Source organism: Myotis yumanensis, unplaced genomic scaffold (genome assembly GCF_028538775.1).
Source record: "Myotis yumanensis isolate MYYU_CA2020_CCGP unplaced genomic scaffold, mMyoYum1.0.hap1 SCAF_8, whole genome shotgun sequence".
Taxonomy (NCBI): Eukaryota; Metazoa; Chordata; class Mammalia; order Chiroptera; family Vespertilionidae; genus Myotis; species Myotis yumanensis.
The window spans coordinates 37,222,953-37,248,634 of record NW_027223759.1 but is presented as its reverse complement, the minus strand read 5'-3'; the positions used below and the strand labels follow the sequence as shown (position 1 = coordinate 37,248,634).

The 25,682-nt window shown below is 37.9% G+C and overlaps 1 protein-coding gene across 1 annotated transcript in view; it reads right to left on the bottom strand.

Moving 5' to 3' along the window:
* Positions 1-25,682, bottom strand: part of PDE1A (phosphodiesterase 1A) — a 158,319-nt gene that overhangs the window by 83,693 nt on the left and 48,944 nt on the right. The window contains exon 2 of the mRNA XM_070422633.1: positions 1,099-1,212. The gene's annotated coding sequence lies outside the window, so the exon portion shown is untranslated. The remainder of the gene's footprint in view (positions 1-1,098; positions 1,213-25,682) is intronic.

Here is a 25,682-nt window from a genome sequence, read left to right as displayed (position 1 = left end):
GCTCCACCTGCCTCATGACGTTGAAAAGACTCAGGGCCTTTTCCAGGCTAAACGCTGGAAGTGCATGTCTCCCCCTCCACAGGCCCCTCTTAACCGTGAATTCAATGTAGTCCTGATAAGCCTGTCACCTTTATCTTTTTTGAGATGAGAGTTAGGAGCCAGCCTCAGAAATCTCTGAACTCCAAAAGACACTGGGCAAATCTCTCAAGAACTGTCGTGTCAGACTTTACTGAGTCTTCCCTTAGCACCGGGGTCCCCAGGACCCCCTCTCATGACAGCAGGTCAGGGTAAGTACCCACTTGGAGAAGAAAGAGAAACTGCATGGTTCTCCTGTTAGGCCGGGTTTTTTCATAACCATACAATTAACACTTGGGGCTGGATAGTCCTTTGTCGGGGGCCAGGGGATTTTCCTGTGCATTGCAGGATGTTTAGCAGCATCCCTAGCTTCTACCCATCACATGACAGTAGCACACTCCCATCAACCAAACCGCGGTCTTCAGACATTGCCAAATGGCCTCTGGAAGGCAAATAGCCTGGTTGAGAGCCACAGCACTAGGCTTACAACTCCCTTCAAAGAAATCCTTATTTCCTAATCTCTGCACCACTCTGATAATCAGGAGGCTAGTTGATGAGGTTTAGGTGATGATCAAATACACATTTGGGACTGCCCCTTAGTAAGTCCTGCACAGAGAAAGTGTGTGCATGTGACACCCATTTTCTCAGAAGGAACTCTGAAGTCTTAAAATAATAGGAAAATCCTTACATCAGTGAAAATTAGTATAAGCCTATATCTGCTTCTGACACTTAAAAATCTGGGCTTAAGACAGTGAGGGAAGGGGGAAAAGAGACTTTAATTTATTCATTTTATGACTTTATTATTTGATTACTTCTTGATATTCAAACATTTGGATTAAAATGTGCACTTTTAAAAGAAAACATCACAGTTAAGTTCAGTGATGAACCTCTTAAATTTAAATAAGATTTTATTTTAATTTCATGACTAATATATGCTAAATTCATGTTTGAGATAAAGGAACATCCAGAAAGAGGGAAAAGAGGTAGAGAAGATAAAAGAGAGAGGAGGAGGTTAAAACGTACCTTGTTTCATCAATATAAACTGCTTCCAACACAGATGCTGCATATTCAATATTCTTCTTTAGGTCTACAATGTTCACATCACCTTTTTCCAGCTGCTTCACCAAGCATCTGAGTCTGTTTCACAAAGTAGCCAAAGAGAGCGAGAAATAAAGAGAGATTAATTATAACTATATGGGAAATAGTTCAATATTAAATACACAAATCAAATGAAACATTTAACACATCTTTCTAAGTCATCAAATAGAAATATTGTATTATATATTTTGGGGTATAGCTAAGATCAATCTTTATTACTTAAACAACTATGAGAAATTCTATTCACCTCTCAATAATATAAGGGCTCTAGGTTCCTAGTTTAAGTATCATATTTCAAGGGTAGTTTTTCTGAAAATTCAAGACAATACAGATACTTTCATGAAAGTGTATCCCTAACTTAGAAACCATTCTATGGCTGTTCTGTTTCTTCAGAGCTGGCAGTAAGATAATTTTTAAAGGGTACTCCTTTGATCACTTCTGTAGCAATTATTCACTGTATATAGCAGGGGTCCTCAAACTTTTTAAACGGGGGGCCAGTTCACTGTCCCTCAGACCATTGGAGGGCCGGACTATAGTTTTAAAAAAAACTATGAACAAATTCCTATGCACACTGCACATATCTTATTTTGAAGTAAAAAAACAAAATAGGAACAAATACAATATTTGTATTTGCATGCCGTAGTTTGAGGACCCCTGGTATATAGCAACAAAAACAAAAAAGAAAGGCAACATTTCCAAGCAAATATAAGCAAGATGAGAAAACAATATATGTGTGCATGCTTGGTGTTTTTACTGCAATGGTTTTTCACCTGAGACAGAGCTACGGTATATTTTCCCTTATGTTTGTCCTAGGATATGTCCCAACTCTTAAGACATAAGGATCAGCTAAGCATGTCTGGATTTCTGACTCATAGAAACTATGATAATGAATGTTATTATTTTAAGTGACTAAAGTTTTGGGATAACTTTTTGTGCAGCAATAGATATCTCTTGGAATAAGATCATACAAATTACCTCAATCACTTTCTAAATCTTTTAGAAACTTTATGCATTAATTATAAACCAAGTGTTTCTGAAGATACTGCTCTATACAAGCAGAAAAAGAAAACATACTTTTTACTCTATATATACTGTAGATAACCAATGTAAAGACAATTTATTGATTTTCCTAAGTCAATAGACAGAATTTAATTCTACACCTGACCCAAAGTATTTCAGAGAGAAATGCATCTACTTTTAGGCATTGTCTTAGAGACAGTATAGTAGGTTTTCTGAAAATCTGCTTTGGATGATTCCTAGTATCAAGGCTAAGGTATAAAGACAAGTTAAAAATTTTAGCAAGGGTATTTGACATTCCTCCATCCATAAGAAACACTTTATTTCTCCACAGGGAAAAAGTCACATCTAGATGAAAACTTCTTATTTAGGAAGCTACAAATAACAGCCATATACTTCTATGTGACAAAATATTAGCAGACCATATCATTTCAAAATCAATGTTATATGCCAATAAGTAAGTCTTATTTATACAGAGACAGCAAAATAAAACAAAACAAAATAACAACCAGAACAGGTTACTTAGGAAAAATTAAGTCTGACTAAAACACTGAATGTGATGATAAGGTGTTCCGAGATCTTTGTAATGTTTATGACCCAATCACATTATACTTGGGGAAATTACCTTTTATGTGGGAAATTGGAAAAAAGAGTTTCATAGTTCTGCGATGGCTTAAAAATATATCATTTGTGTATCTTTCTTGTGAAAATTACTTGGTACAGCTTGGTTGTAGTTGGTTGCATGAAGTGGTTTTAAAGACAAAAAGTACTTCAGATGGTTGCCTCCCTTTCTTTCTGAATAAATGAACTTGAATTTTATTTGAGTTGACATTTTCTCCACTTAGAAACCACATTTCCCAGGCTCTCCTGAAGCTAGGTATGCCATGAGATTGCGTTCTGGCCAAGGAGAATGAATGGAAGTTAAGAGTTTCAGAACAATTATTTGGAGGAGGGCAAGCTCAGCTGGAAGGGGTTCTCTTCTATCCCTTGCTGTTTCCACTGCCTGGAATGCAGTGGAACTGACCCAATGGTCAGCAGCCATCTAGGACCATAAAGAGACCTGGCAGAGGAAAGCCTCCCACCAAGAATGACAGAGAAGGAAGATGGAAGTGGCCTTGACCCCATGCTGTGAACCACCTGAATGAAATTACCTACCTCTGGACTTATTCCCCATAAAATAAAAATTAAAAAATATTTTGTTTAAGCCACTATTATGTTCAGATTTCTTTTATTTACAGCTGAACCCAATCTTAACTGATAAATCAAATTAATAAGAAATGACTCACAATAAAGAACTCAAGAAAAGAGGAATCCAATATAATAAAAGGCTAATATGCAAATAGACCGAACGGCAGAACCAAACAACCGAACAACCAGTCACTATGACGTGCACTGACCACCAGGAGGCAGGCAGTCAACCAGTTGATCAGTCACTATGATGTGCACTGACCACCAGTGGGTAGACACTCTGATCGTTAGGTTAGCTTACTGCTGGGGTCCAGATGATTGGGACTGAGCAAGATGGACTGAACACACCCTGGAGCCCACCCAGGGTCCCTTCCTGGCTGGCCAACTTCCTGAGTCCCTCCCCGGCCCCAATCATGCACCAGTGGGGTCCCTTGGCCTGGCCTGTGCCCTATAGCAATCCAGGACCCCTCAGGGCATGTCGGAGAGCCAGTTTCAGCCTGATCCCGCTCAACACAGGAGCTACCCCATAGTGGTCAGAAGCCAGGCTCACTGCTGGCGAGTGCAGTGGAGGTGGTGGAGCCTCTCCTGCCTCCGAGGCAGCGCTAAGGATGTCCAACTGCTGGCTTAGGCCCATTCCCCGCAGGAAGTGGGCCTAAGCTGGCCAGTGGACACCCCCCGAGGGCTCCCGGACTGCGAGAGGGTGCATGCCAGGCTGAGGGACCCCCTCCCCTAAGTGCATGAATTTTGTGCACTGAGCCTCTAGTTGTCATATAAAATGAGAGGGACAACCTGGGGAGCTATCCATAAGTGCACTTCCTAACTCATGGCAGCCTGTAGGTACTCCCAGGGAAATCGTCAGATCATCATCAGAGCAGCACATCACACCTGATGAAACCTGTGACTTCAAGAGGCCTAGTACTTGCACAATGAACATGCTCTTTCATGGAGACAACTTGAAGTAGCTTAAAGATAGTAAATATTATGAATTGTTATATATCAATAGGGGTATATGACTATAATCCGACATAAGAAACTACTCTGAAAAGAAATACTCCAATACCACCTCATTAGAAAATCTAGTTAGACATGATCATAATTCTGTAAAATCTTGACCACTCAAACACACGTGCACACACAGAAGCAAGCACGTCTGGGTTCGTACACCCCCAACCCCTAAGCTAACTATGTCAACCCAAAAGTACTGGAAGAAAATATGTATTTTGGGGCTACTAAAATGTCTTTCTTTTTTATCTCCTTTGTCTGCATCAAATTCCCTTTAGTGAGTACATATTTCTATTTACATCATTTCTATGTGATAGAAATGGGCAATCTGAAATTAAAATAAAAAGCAATATCATTTACAATGGTGAAATTCTTAGACATAAGACTGACAAAATATGTGCAAGTGTTATTGTAAACTACAGAACTGCTGAAAGAAATCAAAGTAGCCCTAAAAAACCTTTGTATTAAAAAAAGATTACTTATAATTATAACAGCAGATTAATGAATAACTTATATAATTATCATTCCAATAATAAATTCACTTTTTAATCAATTTATGAATATAATAATTCCAAGCAATCTTATTTAGGCTATTATTTCATTTCTTTATAGATAATATAAGGCCAAAACATCTTCATGAATCATTTTCAAATGATCATACATACATATAAAAAATTCTTAACATTTTAGGAAATCAAATCTATCAATAGTAAGAGACTAAATAAGAAAAGCCATATGATCATCTCAATAAATACTTAAAAAGCATCTGACAAAATCCAACATCAAATGCTTATTGAAACTCTAACCATATTAGAAACAGAGGGGAACTTCCTCACCTGATAAAGTCCATAAAATATATAGCTAATGTCATAAGTAAAGTTAAATGTCTAAATGCTTTTCTCCAAACATAAGGTATAAGGCTTCACTCTCAACACAGCTATTTATCATTGTACTGGATCTTTTAGCAATGCATTAAGGCAAGGGTAAAGGCCAACCAGATTGGAAAGTAAGTAGCAAAACAGTTTTTGTTCACAAACATGATTGTGTAAATAGAAAATCTGATGAAATATACCAAAAAAGTTATTCAAAGTAATAAATGTTTTAACAAGTTTGCCATATACAAAAAAACATCATTTCTATGTAATAGAAATTTTTTAAAAAGCAATATCATTTACAATAGTACCCCAAATGTGAAATTCTTAGACTTAAGTCTGACAAAATATGTGCAAGTGTTACTGTAAACTACAGAACAGCAAAAACAAACCAAAGTAGGCCTAAATGAAGGAAGAGCTACACCATGTTCAGAGATTGAAAGACTCAATATTGTTAACATGTCTTTTCTCCCCAACTTGATCTCTAGATTCAATGCAACCCCAATAAATATCCCAGCAGGCTTTTCAGTTGTACATATTGTCATGCTGATTGTAAAATTCATATAGACATGCAATCGACTTACTATAGTCAAAACAAATTTAACAAAAAGGACAAAGTTCTGGGATTTATTTTAGAGCTACATTAATCAGCTACATTAATAAATGGCATAGTATGCTACATTATTACCACCAAGACAGGCAAGTATGTCAATGGAACAAAATATAGAGTCTAGGAAGAGACCCACAAATACATTGTCAATTGATTTTAGGAAAACTTGTAAAGATAATATATGGTGGAAAAAAGACAGCATTTATAAGACAGTGCTGGATCAAAAGAAATATCTGTGTATAAAAGGAGCTTAAAGTCATACATGCATCACAAATTTAAATATATATCCCCAAATTATAAATCTACAAGAAAATATAGGAGAAAATCTTTGTGATCTGAGTCAGTCACAGATTATCTTAGATGCAACACCTAAAGTACTAACTATGAAAAAAAAAATAGCTTGAACTTAATCAATATTAAGAACTTCTTTTCTTTGAAAGCATTGCTTAAAAAATAAAAAGACAAACCACAGACCAGGAGGAAACATTTGCAAATCATATTGATAAAAGGTTTGTATCCAAAACATGTAAAAACTTGCAAAACTCCATAATAACAAGACAAAAAACCCAATACAAAAATCTTGCAAACAATTTGAACAGACTCTTCACCAAAATGATATATTCATGGCAAACATGAAAAGATGCTCAAAATTATTACTTATTAGAAAAAATTCAAATTACAACAATAATGTGAAACAATCAAACACCTATTAGAATGGAGAAAATTAAAATAACTGATCATACCAAATACTGGCAAAGATGTGGAGAGACTGAAACTACCATACACTGCTATTGGGAATGTAAATATGTACAATCCCTTTAGAAAACAGTTCCCTAAAAAGCTAATTTTTTACCTAATATATAACTTAGCTATTTTATTCTTTGGTGGAGAGAAAAAGAAATATATGTCCTTACAAAGACTTGTACATTAATGTTCACAGCAGCTTTATGAAACAACCCAAATGTTCATCTACAGGTAAATGAAAAAACAAACTAGGGCATAACCATCCAAAGGAGTTGTACTCAGCAATAAAACATTGATACACACAATGACATGAGTGAATCTTAATTATATTGAGTGAAATGAAACATGAGCATATTGTATGATTCCAATTACATAACATTTTAGAAAATGTAAACTATCCTTATAGTGACAGGAAGCAGATCCCTGGTTGCTGGGAAGAGGGGAAGAGGGGATCAGGGAGGAGAAAGGGAAGGATTACCAAGGAGCTTCAGGAAACTTTTTAGGGTAATGGAAAATTTTCTTGATTGTGAGATGGTTTCATAGGTATATACACATGTCCACCTTCATCAAATTATAAATTACAAACTGAAATGTGAAATCATTAATTTGAGATAGAAAAAAGCTATATGCTAAATAGATGCTTCTGTTACATATCCGAATTTTTCGTTTTATCAAAATACTTAAAATTCTAATATATACTATCAAAGACTTGAAACAATCTAAAGCAGCATTCAACTTTGAATGATCTTTTCTCGAAGAGAATGACAGTAATCTTTGATAATTCATAACACTTTTAAAACCAGCCTGAATATTATGAACAGAAGAGTCTTTGATCTTAGCTTTTTGGAGAGACTTCCTCCCCTTCTAATGATCAGAACACTTAAAAAAAAAAAAAAGACAGAAATGAAAATAGAAACACAATCTTTGAAAATAAATGAGTGGCTCTGTAATTCAATCAAGCAGTTGCAGAGGAGACATAATTTCTACCTTTGAACAAAGAGTACTGAGCTGTAGAAAATGATTGAGTATTTTTTTATCCAAATATAGAACTGTCACTTCTTCAAATGAAAAAATACTCAATATAAAACGATGTAGTTTTCATAATCAAATACTGCAAATACTCTAAGGTTACTTTGTAAGATATGGCTACTTGACCCAATCTTGCAAAAAGACCACCTACATAACTAAGAATATTCTCATACTAAAATATCTTGTGATCTGTGCATATCTTTATTAAATTCTAGGATATAAAATGCCCAGGTTATCTCTAATGCTATCGACCATGAATAATCTACACTAATAAAAGAGAAACATGGCAATTAGCGTACGACCGCTACCCTTTTCATTGGCTAATCAGTGAGTATATGCAAATTAACTGTCAGCCAAGATGGCGGCCGGCAGCCAGGCAGCTGGAAGCGAACATGAGGTTTGCTTGCTTCAGTGAAGGAGGACTCCAACGTTCCCCGCCTGCCTTGCCGGCCTCTGAGCTGGCAGTTTGAAACTTTGTAACAAATATAGAAGCTAAACAAAACCCCAGAAACCAGCCCTCAGCAGCCGGGATCTCAGAGCTGGAGTTATACATTGTTTCGATTATAGAACGCAAACAAACCAGATATCAGCTTTCAGCAGCCCAGGCCTCAGAGCTAGAGCCAGAGCTAAAGCTGGCCCAGAATTAAAAAAAAGAAAAAAGAAAAAAAGGAGCAGTTGGGAGCTTCAGTCAATGGCCACCCTGAAGGCAGCCCTCAGCCCCTCACCCAGACTGGCCAGGCATCCCAGTGGGGACCCCCACCCTGATCCAGGACACCCTTCAGGGCAAACCAGCCTGCCCCCAGGCCTCTATCCTATATAGTAAAAGGGTAATATGCCTCCCAGCTCTGGGATCAGTGGAGCCGCAAGGCCTCCTGGCACTGGATCAGCGTGACAGGGGGCAGCGCCCAAACCCCCTGATCGCCCTGCGACTCTGTGTGTGACAGGGTGTGGCGTCCCAACCCCGATTGGCCCTGCTCTGTGTGTGACAGGGTGCGGCGCCCCAGCCCCCCACCCCCCACAGGCCCTGCTCTGTGTGTGACAGGGTAGAGCCATAACCTCCCCATCGGCCTTGCCCTGAGTGTGACAGTGGCGGCGCCCCAACCCCCTGATCGGCCCTGCTCTGTGGGTGATAGAGGGCAGTGCCCCAACCCCCCCAACCACGGGCCCTGCTCTGTGTGTGATGGGGTAGAGCCATAACCTTCCCATTGGTCCTGCCCTGAGTGTGACAGTGGCGGCGCCCCAACCCCCTGATCGGCCCTGCTCTGTGGGTGATAGAGGGCGGCACCCCAACCCCCTGATCCGCCCTGCTCTGTGTGTGACAGGGTGCAGTGCCCTAACTCCCCTATCGGCCCTACTCTGTGAGTGACAGGGGGGAGCTCCCCAACCCCCTGATGGGCCCTGCTCTGTGCATGACAGGGGGCAGCGCCCAACCCCCTGATTGGCCCTGCTCTGTGCATGACAGGGGGTGGCGCCACAACCTCCCTATCGACCCTGCCTTGAGTGTGACAGGGGGTGGTGCCCCAACCCCCCAATCGGCCCTACCCTGAGCGTGACTGAGGGTGGCATCACAACCTCCCGATCCTCCCTGCTCTGTGCATGACAGGGGGCAGCGCCCCAACTCCCCAATCGGCCCTGCTCTGAGCCTGACCAGGGGCTGCACCTAGGGATTGGGCCTGCCCTCTGCCACCTGGGAGCAGGCCTAAGCCAGCAGGTCGTTATCTCCCGAGGGGTCCCAGACTGTGAGAGGGCACAGGCTGGGCTGAGGGACCCCCCCTTTCCCTCCCTGAGTGCACAGATTTTGTGCACCAGGCCTCTAGTAAACTAATAAGTGAGACTTAAAAGATAAAAATCATTATATTCCTAACAATATCACCATTTGTGACCTGATTGAAATACAAAAGTGAGAAGGTGTGGTTGTCAGAATGCTGTAATAAAAAGTAGAAAAGGTGAAGCTAAAAGAATATCTATAGCAGATATTAACATGAAAATATGGCCATACATAGGAGTGCCCCAAAACACACAAAGGGGGACATCCAGAACAAGAAGCTCTGTCACTTTCCGTAAGTTCTGCTTGTCTCTGACCCGAGCATGATAAAAAATGATGTCAGTAAGTGATTAAATTGTCCTATCCACTCCGCAGGTCAATTCTTAGGAAATTAAATCCTAACCTCAATCTAAGAAGCAAAGCTTATAGATGTAAAGTCTTTTAAAGACATTTTTCTTTCACACAGGCAAAGGTTGTCATTGTAAAACTCCTTAACACCTTCATTTTATAGCATAAATAATTCCCAAAACAATTGGTATCATTAAAATATGGGAACAATTGTGTAGCAAATATTATTAGCTTTTGATATAGATTTACATTGTACATTTAAAAGAACAAAAAAACTCTCATGGAGATGAAGAACATATAATGGAAAAGTATTTTTGAGCACAAAGGAGTATATAATTGTTTTCTCTCTTCTCCCCAAATCACAATGTAGGTAAACCATTTATCACAATGTTTTATTATAGAAATGGGCATTGCATAATTCCCAGCATGTTAAAGAATTCCTTTTAAGAACAGAGATACAAACACTGAAATGCTTTCAAGACCAATTGTTTCCTCATTGGAAGCAAAAGAGCATATTGACTCTAAAGAGGGAACTAATCCTATGTGCCTCTGAAATACTATACATATATATTTAGACACATTTAAATATATGAAATATATAATAAATTTAAATATATTTATTTATAAAATATACTTATTTTTATATAGTAAATATATTTTTATATAAATGTACGTATATGTGTTCTGATGAAGAAAAAGCAGTGACCTTCACCCACTAGTAAGGTTTCATTTCTTCTCTAAGGGAAGTCATGTGCTTGGCCACTGTTCTGCTCTGATAATTAACACTATTCCTCCTGCTTACATATTTCAAAAATTCATTAAAATATATCCTATTTTTTATCACCTTCTCTCTTTTTTTCTCTCTTTGATTGTGTGGGTTTATAAAATTTTACTCCTCTGTCATTTTAGGGAGGGCCTTGAGTAGGAAAATAATAAATATATGTGACAACCCACAATCTTTATTCAAAAAATAAGAATTTTGTTTTCTTGCTGCCTAATTAAATCAGCAAAAAAGAAGATAGGGTACAGCCACAATGAAAAGTTCTTTTTGATGAAGTATCAAAATAACTGAACAAAATAATAATGATGAAGCAGGAAATTTACAGGGTTGGTGCAAATGGTTATTAGCTATTTGGTATTGATAAAAATTGTAGAGCATTTATCACAAATAGAAGAAAATCTGTCTTTTTCTGGGGCAGAAAGAATGACTGGGATACAAAGCACAGTAAGTTATAGCTGAAAGCCCATTTAGATAGTAGGCAGAATCGAGTTTGATCTAGAAACTGAGAACTGTCTCTTGATTTGTATGCAAGTCCATAGTTTTTCCATTTCATTACTCCCATCCGCCCCCATGACTGTAACTATAAAGGCTCAAAGAGACATGTTCTAAAGGAGTCTGTGTATCTAAAATGCATGAGTCATTTTCATTTGTTAATTTTAGCACTAATTTTTTGTCTTCATCGCTTTAGCATTTTCATTTGAAGGTGTGATATGCTCTCAAGTTCTATAACACAGATGCTGGTTTTCCACTGCAACTTGGTTTTAAAATAAATGTCCCAGGAAAAGAAATCATGCTGAAGAATGTCATAATGAGTGTTTTGTCTTAGTGGTATTTAAAAGAACATTGCTTTTAAAGAAATGTTTTTTCAGTGGATGGGTGGGAAAAGATCAACCAAAGAACTTGTATGAATAATATGCATAACCCATGGAAATAGATAATAGGATAGTGAAGGCCTGGGGTCAGGGCCAGGGGCAGGTTAGAAGGAGTCAATGGGGGGAGAAAGGGCACATATGTAATACTTTCAACAATCAAGTTTTTTAAAAATAAATAAATAACAAATAATTTAGCATAAGTATAAACTCCTCCCCTCCCCCCAAAAATAAAAATGTTTTTTTCAAAGAAACTACTTAAAACAACCCTGATGAACTTTAAAATGATTCCAATAAAATAGGAAAGTAATGCTCTCCAGTTCTATCCATGCTGTTGCAAATGGTAAGAATTCCTTCTTTTTTTACAGCAGTATAGTATTCCATTGTGTAGATGTACCACAGTTTGAGAGCATTATGCTAAGTAAAATAAGCCAGACAATGAAAGAAAAATACCACATGATCTCACTCCTTTATGGATAATAAAGACCATTATAAACTGATGAACAAAAATAGATACAGAGGCAGAGCAGCATCAAACAGACTGTCAAACTACAGTAGGAAGGCCGGAGAGGGTTGGAGGTGGGGGTAAGAGATCAACCGAAGGACTTGTATGCATGCATATAAGCATAACCAATGGACACAAGACACTGGGGGGTAGGGGAGGCCGGGGGAAGGTCAAGGGGGGGAATAAAAAGGAGACATATGTACTACACTTTGTAATATTTTAAGCAATAAAACAAAATTTAAAAAAATAAAATAAAATAGGGGAAAAAATAGGAAAGTAGTATTAAGAAACCTATCTGAATGCTAGCCATATACACTAGAAGACTTGATCAGAACTCCAGTAACTGCCCCATGAAAGAGCCAGGTATTGAGCAGATGTTGCTGCTACTGCTGCTAAGAAAAGGAAAGTAACTATGCATACTCAATGTACTATGTAGTCACATGTACTTTTACAGCTAGAAAAAAACAACTAAGGAACGCAGTGGAATGTGACAAACATCAGTATGTTCAAAGAAATGAGGTTGTGAAAATATTTTTTTAAGTCTCTCAATGGCTGCTTAGACTTGTACACTCAATCTGATTTAGCAAGTAAGTATTGACTAAAAGAAGAAAATATTTTTTAATGCAGTGAACAAGCCAATGCTCAGTTCAGCTTCTAAAACTACAGCTAAATGTGTCTGAATTCAATATTAACTGCAGTTAAGAAATTTTAGAGAAATAAACCTTAGACTAAAATGTTGAAGAAAAGAAACCAAAACATTATTAACACAGTTCTGTCTGTTTATTATTGACCACTTGGATCATTCCCCTAGTAGCTGTGTCCTGTCATCTGGAACAATGTCACACTCAATACAATGACGCTGTTATTGCAGACAGCATGCTAGTACCACTTAGCTTAACCTTGAAATGGGAGTAGGGTCATCCAGTTAACTCCCGTGGTTCAACTCATTCACCTCATAGAGATCTTTAACTATAACTTTAACCTCACTACCACTCTTCCCCTAACTTGCCCTTCATATCCTCTTGCTCTTGAGCCCTCTCCTCCAATCATTCCCCGCTATGTAAATCCTCCTCCATTGCCCATGCTTAGCTAGGCTATTCCTCTGCTCCAAGGGGAGATGACCACTGTCAAAGGAAAACACAACTTTAGTGAGATATCTTTGACATATAAAATTTTACGTGTTTAAGGCATGCTGCTTAATGTTTTAATATCTGCATGCATTGTGAAAATATCACCACAGTCAAGCTAAATAGCTTATCCATCACTTCTACATAATTGCCATCTGTGTTATGTGTGGGAGGGGGGAATGTGAGATTTATTTTAAGATAGTATATCCTCTTAGCCAATTCTAAGTATGCAATTCACTATTGTTATCTGTTGCCTTGATATACTTGTCAAGTTGGTAACCTTTCCTCCAATCTCCTGCCTTAACTTCAGCTATCAATCATCTTCCCTAAGAAAAACTATGTGAATGAAATTTACCCCAATGAACTAATTAGGTTCATCGGTGTCCTTGTTACTGTTATATCCAGCTTGCAACAACCTTAACTCAAGATTACATGAAGCTGAGCACAAAAGCATTAATTCTCACTAAATTTTAGCTCTTGGTTCCATTACCTGCAACACACCTAAGGATCTCAATATTGATGACCCCATATACCCATATTATATCTGATATTGTAATATTGAAGTTATGTGTTAGCTGTGTGTATATGTATATTTGTAAACACTAATGGGTCCAAAAATTGGCTTTATTTCCCTACAATATACCTAGAACTTAATTAAAATTTTTGTAATTTATAAATGTTTAACCAAATATATGAATATGTAGTCCAAATTCATGTATTGTGGCATAATAAATCTTAGTCCTAAATTGTCATTGGCAATCCCATTCATTCAATCAACTATTTAAGATCTATCTAAAGATCATAAAACTTATTTATTCCTCAAAAAGAGACTAATAAAATAGTCTCAATTTTAAAATGAGGACACTGAGGTGTGTGGTTTTTTGTATTTTATTTTATTATTTCAAGAAAAATTATTTTAAGTATAATAATGTTACATGCAATAAAAATTAATATTTCAAGAAAAAATAGTTTAAATATAATGATATTACTAAAACTATACTAACATAATATCACAAAAGTTGTAGGGAATATTAAAAATCTGAAAATAACAGGATTACTTCTATTATATTCTAAAATATTTTTTTTCTCTGCCTCTATTTTGGCTCATCAGTTTATGTTGTTCATTATATTCTACAAATGAGTGAAATCATGTGATATTTATCTTTCTCAACTGGCTTATTTCACTTAGCATAATGCTCTCCAGGTCCATCCATAATGTTGCAAATAGTAAGAGTTCCTTCTTTTTTACAGCAGCATAGTATTCCATTGTATAGATGTACCACAGTTTTTTAATCCACTCATCTGCTGATGGGCACTTAGGCTGTGCTGCTATGAAAATAGGGGTGCATATATCCTTTCTGAGTAGTGTTTCTGGTTTCTTGGGATATATTCCTAGAAGTGGGATTACAGGGTCAAATGGGAGTTCCATTTTTAATTTTTTGAGGAAACTCCATACTGTTCTCCACAGTGGTTGCACCAGTCTGCATTCCCACCAGAAGTGCAAGAGGGTTCCTTTTTCTCCACATTCTCGCCAGCACTTGCGTTTGTTAATTTGTTGATGATAGCCATCTAATAGGTGTGAGGTGGTACTGCATTGTCATTTTGATTTGCTTCTCTCAGATGATTAGTGACTTTGAGCATGTTCATATGTCTCTTGGCCTTCTGTAGGTCCTCTTTTGAAAAGTATCTATTTAGGTTCTTTGCCCATTTTTTGATTGGATTGTTTATCTCCCTTTTGTTAAGTTGTATGAGTTCCCTGTAAATTTTGGAGATTAAACCCTTATCAGAGATAACATTGGCAAATATGTTCTTCCATGCGGTGGGTCCTCTTGTTGTTTTGATATGGTTTCTTCTGTGCAGAGCTTTTTATTGTGATGTAGTCCCATTTTTTTTCGTAGTTTCCATTGTCTTAGGAGCTGACACTGAAGTTTTGAGTTTTAACTAGCCTATCTACATCTATACTGACAAATAGTAGAAGAGACATATCTAAAAAAAAGTCTATATTACTCAGAGATCCATGCTTTTTCCTCTCAAATTCTTAAACTGTCAACTTTTGATATAAACATTCCCATGTTCAGTAAATAATACTGAACATTTATTGAATGTCCACTTAGGTACAACCAGCTAAACCCTACACTTAGGAGTGAATGGTTTACCTATATGGCATGCTTTCACAGTGAGTCTGATGTATTTTTTTCAACTACCAAATCTTTTCAAGCATAATACAACATATCACTTCAACTCTTATCTTTTGAAGAGTCTACCTTGTCAATATGAGAACATGGTTTTGGTATGTAGAATACCCAAGTTTTACACATGCAAACACTTTCTAACTCAGTGGTGGTCTTAATTAAATGCTATACAATACAATTTATAGATTCGAAAAATGATACAGGGCTCTGTTTGGGCTTTTGATTTTATTTCTGAAACTGTTTTCTTTTTAAAACTTGTCAATGTTAAGTCAAAAGAAATCATTAGTGACCATTAGTATAACAAGGAATGATAGAGATCTGAAGTTTTTCTAGAAGGAAACAAAAACCACTTCCATCCAGAAAAAAATAAATCATTCTCAGGAACTTGGACCTCAAAACAAAAGACACAAAGGAGCATCACTGTAAGTTGGTATTTTTTGACAAAAAGATTATAAAGTGAAATTCAGAAAGGGAGAATGATTTTGATTAAATTAGTGGTTAGCTACAACTCCATGGCAACACACCCACACTTGTGAAATGCATCATGTCTCTTAAAAGACTGTACATGATCAAATCCCATTTTAACATCTTATTCTAAGGATGGTGCAAAATGTCAAGGACATCTGAGACCTAATGCCACTTAGGATTACTTGGGCATTAGAAGCTCAAGGAGGTGGTTCTGTAAAAGTAAAAGTTACGATCAAGTACATACCCGTATTTCTCCCTGCAACAACTGAATTAGGTCCCAGCTTCTAAGCAGCTAGTGACCTGATAGCCCTAACCTGTCCTATTGCAGGCATGCATAGAAATTTGGGAGTAAGTAAGGTAAGGAGATGGCTTCTATGGAATAACACAGGGAAGTGCTGTGTACAAGAAGGATTGTCTAGGATTTTAAATTCTAGTTTGAGGACTCTAGGCCTTATACTACATGAGTGATTTTAGGAAATGGTCATGAAAGTACTTTTTGTTAGGTTTGTTTTTTCTATTTTATTTATGCCACTTATCCATCACTTTCTCTCCTTATTGCTGACACCTTAATTCACTTATTTTACTACATTGTTCCTATTTGAGTTAAGGTTCTTCTAACTACTTTAAGAGATAAAACTCTAAACCCCAGCATCTTAACACAATCAATGTTTACTTCTCACTCATAAAAAGGCCAAGTTGTGAGTTCCTGGTTAGTAAATAATTTAGGAGCTAAGTTTCTTCCTTTATATGTTGCCACTATTTTCAACACATGACTTCCATCATCACTGGACTCACATCAAGCCAGTTGAGTGAAAAGGGGCACAGATTGCTACATGTACCGTAAAAGGATTTGTGGGTGAGAAGTAAAAGTGGTGCTCATTATTTTTATTCATTTTACATTGAGGAGAAATCAGAAATATGATTACATCTGACTTTAAGGGAGGCTGGGAAAGCCAATTCAACTAAGTGCCAAGGAAACCGGTAATAGGTATGGTGAGCAGGTAGCCATACACTGCCCCAGGTCCCTTACCGGCCTCCATACTTCCAACACTGGTCCCCCTACAACCCAATTCCTGGCATTTTATATAACATAAATTGGATCATCTGACTCCTGTGTTTAAATTCTCCAATCTATTTCAATAGTACATTGACGAAAACCCAAACTGCTTACCTTCACTCCTTCATAATCTTGCCTTTGCTTTACCTTTCTAATCTTGTCTCATGCCAATTTCTTCAGCATGCACTGTGGTCTACTCACATTGATTTTCTTTCTGTTCCTTGACAATCCAAAAAATTCCTTCCTAGAGTCATTGTACCAGCTCTTCTTCTTTAGAACATTCGGGCTTCCCTAAAATCTCTCAAACAAACAGCAGCTGGCAACAGCATGCCCCCTACCTATCAATAAAAGGCCCAAGACCAAGCATTAGGAGCAGTCTGTCTTGCTTCACAGTTAGGCTTCTCCTGGGCACTTCCAATACATGTAGCAGCCATATTTTGAAGGATTTTGTACAGAAATCTGGCTTAAGATCTTTCTTTTTGCCAATGAATCAGATCAGTTCAAAGAAGTTTACCATTAGAGATAGTAAAGAACAGAACTCCAACTTCTGCTCCCGGATCCATGGTCTTTCTGCCATACCATACTTCCTCATCTTACTTTTCTGGTTGTCCATTACTCCTTAAGATTCCTTGGACTTACGTAATTCCCAATGGTATTATTTCCCTATGTAATTCCCAACACTTACTGTGCCTGCTTCCTTCTCTGCTTTTATTACTCTTGCTTCTGTATTACTCTCCCACCCCCATTACAACATCAACATTTACCTATCCTATTACCCTTATTCTCAGTGCTCTCGTTCTATTTGCTTAGATATAAGAAAAGTAAATTCTAATGCATATATTAATGGAGACTAAAGCCTGAAATACTTCTTTCTCTTAAGATTTTTATTTATTTAGAAACATAACTTTCAAATTTTCTAATTATTGAAAATTTAGGGAATATAATAGAACAAAAGGAAAGATATTTGGGGCAGTTATTTTTCAGAACCCCTCAAATCACTTAAGGGCACATAGCCAGCTTCATATAGAAGGACACAGAGGCAAAGAAGCAATGATAACATAACAACTAGAATAAGCTAAATAAACATGTGTGTAAATATTTAAACTAGAGATAGACATCACTCCCTGTGTTTTAATATTTATCTCTTTTCTCTAATCACAAAAGATTCTTTGTTTAGTTCTCTCTTTTTCAAGAAGAAGCAGATTTCAAGAGGAGCCATTTTAACATTTAACAATAAGAACATTGTCTAGTTATTTTTTTCAAATGGAACAATTTGTTCAGTTTCCTTACTGGATTTCCACACCTAAAATTTATCACTGCCTTACGTCTACTAAAGGCAAATACACTTAACTCTAAAATTCGAACCTTTACTTCTGATTCTGTTATTACTTTTAAACTACATTAATGCCAAAACTGTAGAAAAAAGTACATAGGATATGTATGCAATACATATGTAGTATGTTTGTGTGCATCCTGTTGCTATAAGCTTTCTTTTTTTAATGAAGTGAGTATCCAGCATATTCAACATTTAAAACAAAATAAAATGTTTAATAATCTCTAAATCCCTTGGTGGAAAAATTAATTTAATTCAAAAGTGTTTAACTGGATGTTTACTAATTTCTCCAAAGCTTAAGATTTCTGTCTAGCAACAGTGACGAGGGGTAAAACAAGAGAAACAAGGGTAGTGTTACTAGTAAGTTTGATTCAATTTTAACCCTGAAAAAACTATGCCAGGTGAGTCTTTATCCTATTTATAAAGAATAAAGAGTCTAGCCTTCCTTGCCTGCCTTAAGGACCCTCAACATGTTCCCTTTGAAATCCTGTGTTCCCATGACTTCTATGACACTCACTGACTTCTCCTTTTGCTCCAATCTGGTCCTCCTTATAGCCTTTTCCTATTTCCTTTCTCTTCCTGTTGCTTAAGTGTTAGTGTTGCCCAGTGTTTTATCCTTGCGTCTCTTATTTTATTCCACATGCACTTAAACTGTGAGGGTATGAATAATACAATATAAACAAACATGATAGGTAAATGTAAACTAGACAGAGAGTAATCATCTAGGTTCATTAAATGTGAATTTTTCAAAAGTGCTTCAATTAACATAAAGTACTTTTTCATTTAATTTTGGTTTATATATTAGAATAGAACACTAATATTTCAATGTCATGATTATATTTTTAATAATAATGGGATTAATAGCTCATGTGAATATGATTTTATAATTTACAAGGTAATTTCATATACATAATCTCATTTAAGCATGAGATCATCCTTGCAAAATATGTGTGACATTGAGAATGTTGCTCACACATCTTGTTTAAGGGTAAGTCCTAAGTTTCTTTTATAGGATACACTTTAGGGTGTGATATTTAATATCACATAGCTCTGTGCCTTTTGGCACCAACTTATTGGGCAAAAGGTGAGCTCTGATCCAAGAACAGGCAGTTTATAGGGTATCTAGCATTATACAATGTAGCCTGGCACAAAAAGTTAAACTGGGACCATTAGATTCTCTCTGTTAAAAGTGTGAATTTGCCCTGGCCAGGTAGCTCAGTTGGTTAGAGTGTCATCCTGATACGCCAAGGTTGTGGGTTTGCTCCTCGGTCAGGGCACATATAAGACATAACCAATGAATGTATAAATAAGTGGAACAAGTTAATGTCTCTTCCCCCTTCCTTTCTCTCCCTTTCCCTCTCTCTCTCTCTCTCTCTCATCAATAAAATTAAAATATATTTTTAAAAGTGTGAATTGGGAAATAGCAAGAATCAAGCAGTTAATAATGGAAGGTATAATTAAAAGGGCATGAGGTGCAATCAAGATCATAAGGAATCATGGTAAATCAAAATTATGAGGGAGCAGAGGGAAATAGAAATGCCATAAAAGAGAGAAAAAAAGAAAGACCCATGAGAAAAAGAGAAGGGTATAGATAGTCAGTTCCTAGAACTACCCAGGTTTCCTCAGATAACTTGGGTAAGTCTGTTTATTAGAACCAAAGGATACCAATCAAAATAATAGGTATATATATCCCTACTTTGTAAATTGAGTAACAAAAGTTTTTTAAAAAGTGACATATCTACTATCACATGGCCATAAAGCATTTTAGTTGGTACTGGAGACCAAACCTTTTAAGCCACATGGAGTGACTTCACCATTGTTTCTTAAACCTGGAAGATCATCAAATCATCTGGAGATGTTTCAAAATACAGATTTCCAGGCCCTCCCTGGGACCTACTGGATCATAACCTCTAGGGCTACAGCTATGGCTTGGTTTCAGAATTTTCAGTAAGTTTCCCAATATTTTTCTGATGTCATCCACATTGAGGACCAAAATGTCTACTTTTAAGGGAACTTAAAACTGTTCAAATTTGTCCTCATTTAAAATTTGCTAAAAACTTATTTCTAATAGACATGTAAGTATGGAGAAAAATGTGACTTAACATTATTCAATAAGTACCACAAAATGCAGAATCCTGGGTTCTGCTAATTAATGACTTTTTATAAGGAAAAGAAATTGGGATTTGTGCCATTCATGCAATGTTGCTATGTGTTAGCAAGAAACCCACCATAGTCTAGTCAAACAAACTTCTCTTACTAATTAATTAACTTAAGTTTGGTGAATTAGGCAAGACATAAAACTCTGATTTTATTTTAAGCAAGGAAATGCTTTTAATGTTTCAACTTCAATACCAGTTCGTATACAGAAACTAAAAACATATCCATGGTGAACTGAAATTAAGTATATGAGATGCATCCAAGTCCATAGAATGGGGCCAAAAATTACTACCTCAAAGTAAACTGCCTTCACTTGAGCTTTGGGGTTTTTTGGAACATATAGGCTCTCTGGGCTGCTGTGTCCCAATCCCATCATATAACTTTTCATTGTCTTTCTCTTACTCTTGGTCCTCCCCCCGCACCCCCCACTGTCATACATGTAAGGAGATGTAGGTGACGTTAAGACACAAATGTGCTTGCTTTATCAACAAAGGTGCACGAAGAGAGAAAGCACCTTAGTTTTTCAAGCATGTGGACATGTCAGTGCGTGTGGCTGCTCTTGGGAAAACCTTCCTATATCTATCTGTCCTTTCCCTAAAGGCCAGGACCACTTGCCCAAGAGACATGAGGCCAAGTAATGAAGAGGACACTCACCTTCAATAAGGAATACCTGGCAAAAGTACCTTTGGAAGCTCTAAAATCTAATCTGCTAGCCAGTGGGCATATTAGGATTTATATTCTGCCACACCCTTGGTTAACTGTAAACTAACTCTTGGCTCTCCCTGGGATTACAAAAACTGTTCCCATTGCACAAAGCTTCCACTTTCTTGTTTGTTTTGCTCTCTTCCATTAGTGGGGGGGAAGCTACTTATCCTCCTTTCCTCTTCCCTCCTCCCTCTCACATAAGAGCATTGTGCTCACTTAGCAAACTCCATTTCCTGAGTTCAAAGTAAAAAAGACAAGAGCTATTTTCTTTCTTCTCTGGGCTGGCAACAAAGAGGATGTTTGGTCATTAAATTGGATTGGAAGTCATTTATATACATGCCACTCACAAGTGTAAATAAACCTGACAACATTCTTGGAGGATAAATGTGAGAGAATCAACTTAGTTTGTGGTCACTAGAATAGGAGTCAGAGAACCCATACGCTTGTTTCTATTCTACCATTTGTAGGCCCTGGGAGGTTAGGCCAGTCACTTATAGCGGATGCTACCAGTGCCCTGCCTCTATCTATTCCGGCTTTACCCCTTAAGCCCATGCCTCCCCCATTTCTAATAACGCACCTACTCTTTTTACCTGGATGCCAGTGCCCACTCTGTGCTATGCCTGACTCTGGAATCGGCCTCAACCAGTCAGTGACAAAAATACGTGTCGCTATAATAATACCCTATCTTCCTCACACCTCACATGGCATCACTCACAGGCATGTGTTCCGTATTATTTCCCAGAATTCCTCAGTAAGCTCCAGTTTCCCACACTGATAACTGCTTGGTAATACATTCTTCCATGTATCACTTCTCCATATCCTTACCAACACTTCCAGAGATCAGCTGGTCTGCTTTGGGGACAGTATAAACAAAGTATTTTGCAATATTAAAAAGCAGATACACAAGCCAGTGGAATTGGATAACTCGCCGGTCAGATGGAAAGAAAAATCCCATTTCTGGCTGTAACTACAGTGATGATAACCCTTGGTGGGGTCCAGCACCACAATCACTAGTTCACTTGTAAAGAACTGGGATAAAATACAGATGGGTACTTATGCATAGCATTGGAGAGGTATGGGGCAATGCCAATTATAGGAACTATTAAGTTGCATGGCTATTAAGTACCACTGCGATGCTTAAAGGAAAAAAAATGACAGTGTCAGTTGAGCCCCCTTTCAACTTGGGAGGATATTAGTGACAGAAAGTTCTCATGGCAGAATTTAAATAGGCATTTATCTCCTATAACGAGAGTAGATAAATCAATCCCAGGATCTTATTGTGAGAAAGACTAGAAAACAGAACCAAACGAAAAGTCCCTTATGCAAAAATAAGGCCCCATTATGAAAGAAATGTGATCATGAGATGCAGGATGGGGAAGATGGGGGTACATGCACTTGGTAACAACGAACTCTCAAATTCCCTTGAACCCTAACAGAGGTGGCTCACTTCCCTTGTTAAAGAATCGCAGCCGTTCCTTCCCCGGAAACTATGCTAACTCCTCACCTAAAGCAGATGTCTCACAAGTTGATCTTCCCCCACTTTACCTCACTACTTCCAGACAAAAAACCAAGCTCATGTCTCAGCAGTGCCTCTATAAGAGGAAAGGGATTACTCACCAAAAAGCTGTAGGAGCTTGATATTATGTTCCCGCAAAAACTGGGGAAGCATGCCTGAGATTTGTCTTGCGGATACTAGAATGTAAGGGCTGAAATATAAGGAGTGGAATATAAAGTTGGATACACACTCAAAAAAGGATCAAGATCAGATGAGCAGAAGGCTGATAATTGCTACTATAATGAAAATTTAAAACCAGCCAGTTTCCAGGGCAGCACCAATTTAGATCTAAAACCATCACAACAGTATAGTAAATATATTAATAGCAGTTCTCTATGTTGTTATCTTATTATATTATATGTCATATTTCCCCAAGAATTTCTGTATTGTGGGAAAACTATATCTTTCGAAGTGTGTTGAATACCAAAGACCCTCAAGTACTATCAAGAACTGACATTTTTAAATGCCAGATAATAATGGCGTCCTGGATCATGTCTATCTCATGGTGGGTCCATTGTGTCCACTGATCTGTCCTGTGATTATTTCCTCAGTCCCTGAATAAAGAACCTGGATATGCCTAGCAACTGAAAGAAAGGTGAATTGATATCCAAATCTTAGCATATGGTACTCCAGCATATATATTCTCCCATTCTACATAATGATATTATACCATTATGGTTGGAAAGATCCAGTGCGGGTCCATAAAACTGCTGCCTCCCCTCTGTCCATCTACTAACTGCAAAGGTTAAGTAATAGCTCCATGTGCAGTTGCTGAGCTAAGTGTGTTAGTCTCTTCTAGAGCCTATTTAAAAGCCTCTGACACACAGTATGCAACTATTGAACTGGTAAATATTTTCATTTCAATACCCATGAGAAACGAGGATCAGAAGCAGCTCAGATTCATGTGGTTGGATAGCAGCATGTGTTCATGGTCACGCCCCAGGACGGTTAGGTCTCTGCTCTCTGCCACCGTATCGTGTGAGGATACTTTGGTCATATAGACATTTTGCAGACCATCACACCAGCCCACTGTATTGGTGACAGGATGCTACTCAAACCTGAGCCACAGCAAGTGATAAGGAAACACACATGGGACATATGTCTGACAGAGGGTGGGAGACAACTCCTATAGTGACTCAAGGGTGTTCCGTACTGGTGAAGCTTGTAGGAGTCGAGTTGCCTGGAACATGCCAGAATATATGCTCCAAGGTAAAGAACAGGTTGTTGGACTTTGTTCCTCCAGCACTGAGAAAGAAGCACAGTATGTAATGGCCTCTTTAGATTTGAGGACATGTAGTTCAGACCACATTTGGGAATGTTACATTGGGATGAAGTCTAATATCCTGAGTATATTATAAAGGAATAAGTGAATTGGAGGAGCAGGCTAATCTCCAGCTCCATGTTGCAGTGACACCTCTCTCTCCGCTCACACCAGTGCCTTCCAGGGGAGTCCTCCAGCTGATGGAGCTTGACAAAAATATGAGTTTGGTTCACTGATGAGCTGTTGCAATAAATGGTTGGGAGCTGAAAATGCCACACGACATCCTTAGTGATAGCCCTGAAGATAATAATACAGGGAACTCCTCCCAATGGACAGGGCTTTAAGCAGTATACCTGGCCATCAACTGTGTGAAGGGAGACTCAGCGCAAGTAAAGCTATATATGAAATACTGAGCAGTGGGAAATGACTTCACTGTGTGGTTACTCACAGTGGTTCTCAACCTTCTGGCCCTTTAAATACAGTTCCTCATGTTGTGACCCAACCATAAAATTATTTTCGTTGCTACTTCATAACTGTAATGTTGCTACTGTTATGAATCGTAATGTAAATATCTGATATGCAGGATGGTCTTAGGCGACCCCTGTGAAAGGGTAGTTCGACCGCCAAAGGGGTCGCGACCCACAGGTTGAGAACCGCTGGGTTAGGGGCTTTGGAGAGAATAGGATTGGAAGACCGGAGATAATAGTGTCCAGAGAAGAAATAGCAAAAGTATTTATAGGCGTGGGCATAAAGTATGTAGACCTTTGCTTCTTGTACAAATGTCCTCTAAAGTAAAGACCACAACAACCAAATGGATAAACTTACCTGTCTAATGCAACCAGCTCTCCATCCCTTCCCCGCTGTTCCTTGGCTACTACACTTACTGTGTGATGCCCCATGGGAGCAGTAGTTAACTGTGGCATGGATGTAGGCTACACATGGGCTCTCTCCTATGAGGCTGATGTAGCTACTACCTCTGTTGAATGACTGATTTGTCATAATCAAAGACCAACACTGATCACTTTATATGATACAATCCCTTAAGAAAACCAACCAGTCATTGGTTGCAAGCTGGTACTATCTGACACGTTCCTTTATAGAAAGGGCAGTAATTTGTTATTGCTAGGATTGAAGATTATTTTGGTATGGATTTGGTTTTTCTGCCTAAGTGTCTAATCCAGCAATTCTACCTAAGGGCTTAAAGACTGGGAGGTTTATCATCAGGGGAATCTTCCTGAATGAAAGGACCCATATAACAGCATAGGAAAGGTGACGAAGGTACCTGAATGTGAGATATCATTCATTTTACAATCTATTTCATTAACCCAAATCTGCTGGCTGGAAAGAATGTTGGATTAATCTATTTTTTGAGAAAAATAATGGCTTTTTTTAAAAATTGCAGTTTACACTCATTATTATTATGTATTAGTTTCAGGTGTACAGCATGGTGGTTAAACAATCATATACTTTACAAAGTGTTCCCTCTGATTTTTCTGGTAACCAACTGGTGCCATACATAGTTATTACAATATTATTGATTATATTCCCTATGCTGTACTTCGCATCCCTGTGACTTATTTTTTTTAAATTCTCACCTGAGGATATTTTTTCATTGATTTTTAGAGAGAGTGGGAGGGAGAAAGAAGGGGGAGAGAGAGACATCCATGTGAGAGAGACACATTGATTGGTTGCTTTGCACATGTGCCGGGGATGGAGCCTACGTGCCCTGGATCATGAACTAAACCCGCGACCCTTCGGTCTGCGGGCCTTTGCTATAACCACTAGCAAAACTAACTAGGGCCCCGGTGACTATTTTGTAACTACCAATTTGTACTTCTTAATCCCTTCACCTTTTTCACTCATTCCCCCAAACTCCCTCCCTTCTGGCAACTATCAGTCTTTTCTCTGTGTCCATGAGCCTGTC